The sequence below is a fragment of the Plasmopara halstedii genome, assembly GCF_900000015.1.
Source record: "Plasmopara halstedii genome assembly, contig: Scaffold_2061, whole genome shotgun sequence".
In the NCBI taxonomy this organism is placed as follows: domain Eukaryota; phylum Oomycota; class Peronosporomycetes; order Peronosporales; family Peronosporaceae; genus Plasmopara; species Plasmopara halstedii.
In genome coordinates, this window is record NW_020188969.1 from 912,852 (window position 1) to 918,292 (window position 5,441).

Sequence of the window (5,441 nt, forward strand, 5' to 3'; positions counted from 1 at the left end):
ATGGTTCATGTTCATGTCCATTGACATCTGCTTGGAGTAATGTACAGCCTTTGGCAAAGATGTAACGGGGTTACATGTACCCAGAGTGTAACGGAGTTACACGTACGCTTGTATGAAAGGGCGGGTCACACAAGATGGTGTGACCGTATGGGTAGATAACACAAGCGGTGTAATCACACAATGGCGTGGCTGCACCGTAACAAGAAGCCACTAAGTGGCAGGATTTGCCAGTTTTAATGCATATTAATCAGATTTTGCTATGTTAATTAGGTTATACTATATTAATTAGGAAAACCTAGGGATTCAAATATTGTCGGCTTTGTCGCAATTAAAACAATTAAACACAGTTTCAATTTTGAACGGAAAAGTCCCCTTACCTTGGCTAGGGTTCTAAGTAATCTTGGAGGCTGCGGATTGCGATACTGGTTCTTGGTAAGAACGTAAGGTCGGTGACCTTAGCTTAGCTTTCTCTAAGCAAAGAGTTACGGCAGCCCCGCTACACTTGGTAGCACTTGTAGTCAATCTATGCCTGAGTCGTTACGACTGATCCTCTGTGAGGATGGAGGAATCTACCTATTTGCCCCAGAGCATGCAGGACGGGCTTCCTAAGCTGATGTCCCTGCTGGGCCCTGAGGGCGTGAAGCACCTCGTTGTGCAAGAGCCCGAGGCTATAGACGCGCACCTAGAGGCGTTTTCCGATTATGAGAATGCTCTGTTAGAGCACTAATAGCAGAAGCTGTCAGCGTCGATTGCGTCTTGGACGCCACCGTCGACGACGGATGATTCCTTCCGACCTAGGCATCTCATGGTGAGCGTTAAAAAGATGGAGAAAATCTGCTGCTATTGATAAGAGGGTCCGAGATGGCTATGACATCCGCCATGAGCAATCGGTTGGATGGATTAGTGCCATCCAATTCTTCATTACGAAAGTTTCCCCAATCTCCATGTTGTGACGTATCAGCACGGTCATTGGCACTAGCTATATCCAAGCTCAGCGGTCGAGCGTGAGAATGGACACTGACGTGCGGTACTTCTGTTGTAGCGGCGTTTCCCTTCTGGACGGAGCTGAAGCAGCAGCTTTTACGAGTGTTCTCTCCGCCTAACCAGACATACCGCGTGAGATCGCGTTTCCTTGCTGCCCGACAGGGCAAAAAGAAGCTAGTGGACTTTGTCCAAGAGTTGAGAACAATCATTGCCGGCATGGCAATCGATCCTCTTACCGGCTGGTGACAGTGGCCGTCTTCATGGAAGGCCCCCGCTCTGGCGTGGCCAAAATGGAGGTCTTCCGTGTGCACCCGTCTTCTTTTGAAGAAGCAGTGAATGCGGCATTGAATGCCGAATTCAGCTTTAAGTCATTGGAATGCACACTCTAGCAGCTCGTCTAGCGGGTCTGAGCCGATGGATCTCAGCTATGCTGAGAACGAAGAGGCAGAGCTTTAATCTGCCGAGCAGCGTTCAAACACCCGACGGTGTTTTGTCCGTGGAGACACCCGTCACCTTCGAATTGATTGCCCCCGCGCAAGGCACATAAAGGTTCATCGAACAGACGTTCCGCTCTTCAGATTTGTCGCGGCGAAACGACAACACCCAGTAGGCGCGGGGCGGCCCTGCTGGGGAAGAATTGAGTTCTGTCGAGCCTCAAGGAGGTAGAGGTCAGCAGGGTTCAGCCCCGAAGAGCCTCGTGCTCTTGAACACGGAGCGTGTATGCAATCCGGGATTGTTGGTCGTAAACGCAGCCGTGAAGGGCTTTGAGAAGACGTAGAAGATCCTTATCGATTCCGGGGCGTCGGGCAATTATGCTCGACGCTCCATGATCGAAGGAAGTCAGCTGTATGCTGAGGCGCTTGAAGCGCAATTGAGTGACACCGTCACTGTTCGCTAAGCGACGGGGACTTGTGTAGGGTTCTTGCTGACATCGGCGTCAATTTTTTTGACATTGATAGCGTGGAACGCTGCTTAGTCTTCGACTTGGATTCAAGGTATGACCTTATCCTTGGTATGGCATGGCTGGAGCACCATGAGCCATGGATCGACTAGAGATCGAAGACCTTGAGCGTTACGCGCACGTCTCCTGGTGGAGCTTTGGTGAGTCAAGAACCCACTTCTACTATAAGGCAAAACCCCGCAACGTTCTACGTGCTGGCGATCTGAGTGTCCGAGTTGGTGAATACCGAAGGTGTATCGGACAAGAGTCCTGAACATGGCTCGTGGGCTAAACGTGTAGTGGCACATAGCTATCTGAGCGCTGATCAAGTATCGAAGCAGTCGCTGCATGCCACAAGTGGCATGGTCTGACGAGGTTCGAGGCATCGAAGGCGAGGCCCCAGTGATGCACGCGAAGTTGGCACGTAATCCACTGAGCACTGCATACGTTTCAAAGCAATCGCGGCATTCCACGAGTAGCATGGTCGGACGTGGCCCTCAGCATCTTGGGCAAGGACCTTCAGATGAGCGTGGAGTGGCACGTTATCCACTGGACGAAGGCTGCGGGAATAGCAGCTCTTCGTCAAATGCTGTTAATAACATCAAGACTCCGATGGAGCAAGAAGTGGGGACACTAGACGACGCTGAGTGCGTGTGCACACGGAGTCTCTGCGAGACGTACAACCTCCGTGAGGAGGCGACAGAGACGCCGTATATCATCTACAAGACCTCGGGCGTCGGCCCTGACCCAGGATGTGTCTATCGTAGACTATAGCTTACAGTTATACACCCTCGTCCAAGGTATGACGGGGGGAAGACGGTGACGTCATCCTTGAGATAATTTCCTGCGGTTAATGGTCTTCTTGAGTTAGACGAGATGCACCTTGAAGAGTTCGGCGGTGCCTTGTAGCAGGCGACTTAGCGGACGTGGTCATTCTACGACCGGAAAAGGAGATCAACTCGTCGTCGCCTATGAAGAAAGCTGTTCTGGAGGACACGAAGAAGGTGCTGAGCGCACGAAGTGGATCTTCGATCCTCAAGAATCTCTCTGATCCGTACTATCCTTTAATAAAGGAATTTCAATAAGTCGTTTCCGAAGACCCGCTGTCGGTCCTACCTCCGGTCTGAGGTGTGCGTCTGCGTGACACGCCAATGGCCGCAGTGTGACGTCGTTGACGCCTTTTTTCGTGCGGTGTACGACGCACGAATGGTGCGTGAGAGCACGTCTCCCCATTCGAACCCACGTTTTGTGTCCGGAAGCCGAACGGCAAGTGGCGTATCGTTCCCGCTTATAATAAGCTCAACGCTGCCATTATTCCGGCACAGACGCCGATTCCTAGAAAGGACGTTATCCATAACAATATGGTCGGCTTTACAAAGTGCAGCGCACTCGACTTGGTCGATGGTTATTACCAATTCCTTATGAGAGCGAGTGATATTCCGCTGACAGCGGTGAGTACTCCGAGCTGTATGCTCTAGGTGTGGCAAGTGACGCCTCAAGGGATGTCAATTGCTCCAGCCTAATTTAATCGTCTTGTGATGCAGTTGTTCAGGCCCCACCGGGCGTATGCACAGACATTCTTCGACGACATCTTCGTCCACTGTCGTGCGGAGCAAAGAAGAACGGCCGAAGAGACTAAAATTGTCCATTTAAGAGCGGTGCTCGAGTGCATGCGCACGAATAAGCTGTATGTTAATGCAGACAAGTGCATTTTCAACGCCAAAGAAATGCCCTTTTTTCGGATGCTTCACTGGGATGCGTGGCCTTCGAGCGAATCTCGCTAAGGTCAAGGCCATTGTGGACTGGCCGGTTCCAATGAGCCAAAAGAACCTGCATAAGTGGCTTGACGTCGCCAACTACTTGCACAAGTATAGCGAGAGCTACACCGAATCGACACGGCCATTGTCGACTCTCCTTAAGAAGGATACGGAATGTTGTTGGGACACCGAGCATCGGAAGGCTTTTGTCGGGGTCAAAGATAGCATTCTGCATGCAACAATGCTGGCGTTGCCAGACCCCGATCGTCCTTTCAGTGTCGTCTGTGACGCTTCGTATGTTGCTATCGGCTGTGCGCTGCTGCAAGTAGACACCGAGGGACGTGATCGGGTGATCGTGTTCGAATCTCGCCAGCTCAAGGCTGCGGAGAAGAACTACCAAGTCACGACAAGGAATTACTTGCGATGAAGTATGCACTTGTCAAGTCCAGGGTTCACCTGCTTGGTTCCGAACTGTTTGTGATCTACACAGATCATGTGTCAATACGCACTGCGACTCAGTCGCCTCAAATCTGGCTCTTCTTCTTCGCAGAATATAACTTCGAGGTGAAGTATAAGCCAAGAAAGCAGAATGCTTTGGCTGATGCGTTGTCACGCAGACCGGATTGTGAGCTTGCTTATGTTACGACGATGAAGTCGTCAGTGACGGATTTGATCCGCGCCGCATACGCGAATCATAGTATGTGTGTAGCGATGTTACGCGCTCTCGGGAGCAAGGAGTTTGGAAACTCGGACAAGAGGTTGTCGTCGCGACTCAGTGCACGGTTACATCGATATTCGTTAGATAACGGATTGCTGTATTACAGCACCGACCCGACGGATACGCCACGAATTGTGGTTCCTCGCGATGAGAATTTGAAGTACCATATCCTCTTTGAGGCCTACGACACACCAATCAGTGGTAATCTTGGTCGTGAGCAGACGTACAGCTCGGTGAGTTGCTATAATTGGTGGCCCAAGGTGTACAAATGGACGAGCACATACGTGCGCACGTGTGAGACGTGTCAGATGGTGAGACCCTCTCCGGATGCTTCGGCGCCACTGGCCAATTTACCGGTACCCTCCGAGTATTGGCAGTCCATGAGTTTGGACTTGTGTTTGGCCTGCCGAAAAATTCGGCGGGCAACACGGGTGTCGTGGTCTTCGTGGACCGTTTGAGCAAGACGGCTCATCTTGCGGCGGTGCCGGACACCATCAACGGTGTGGGTACAGCAACGCTGTTTGTCGATCGTGTCTTTCGACAATATGGACTCCCGGGGTCAATTGGCTCGGATAGAGACCCGCTTCACTGGGAAGTTTTGGTCTACAATCTTCAGGGTGCTGGGCACCAAGATGGATATGTCATCAGGGGACCATCCACCGACCGATGGTCAAACTGAGCGCGTGATTAGCGTCGTCGAGGACGTTCTTCGTAATGTCTGCGCTGAGTATCCGAGGCGCTGGAGTGCCATGCTGCCACTCTTAGAGTTTGCTCTGAACAATGCACACCATTCGTCTACCGGCTACACATCGTTCTACGTGAGCGGGCTCGTTTATCCTCGCCTCCCGCTGACGCCACCATCCCATGGGTTGGGGCTTGGTGGGGGAGGAATAGCCGAACGGCTAGCTGATGTCAGCCCCCCCACCATCCGCAAAGAAGTCGATGACTTCTTGTCTACCAAACTGAGTGTCCTACGACACGTTCCGCAATGCGATGGCTGAAAGCCAAGACCTGCAGAAAGAATATGCAGATGAAAAAGGAA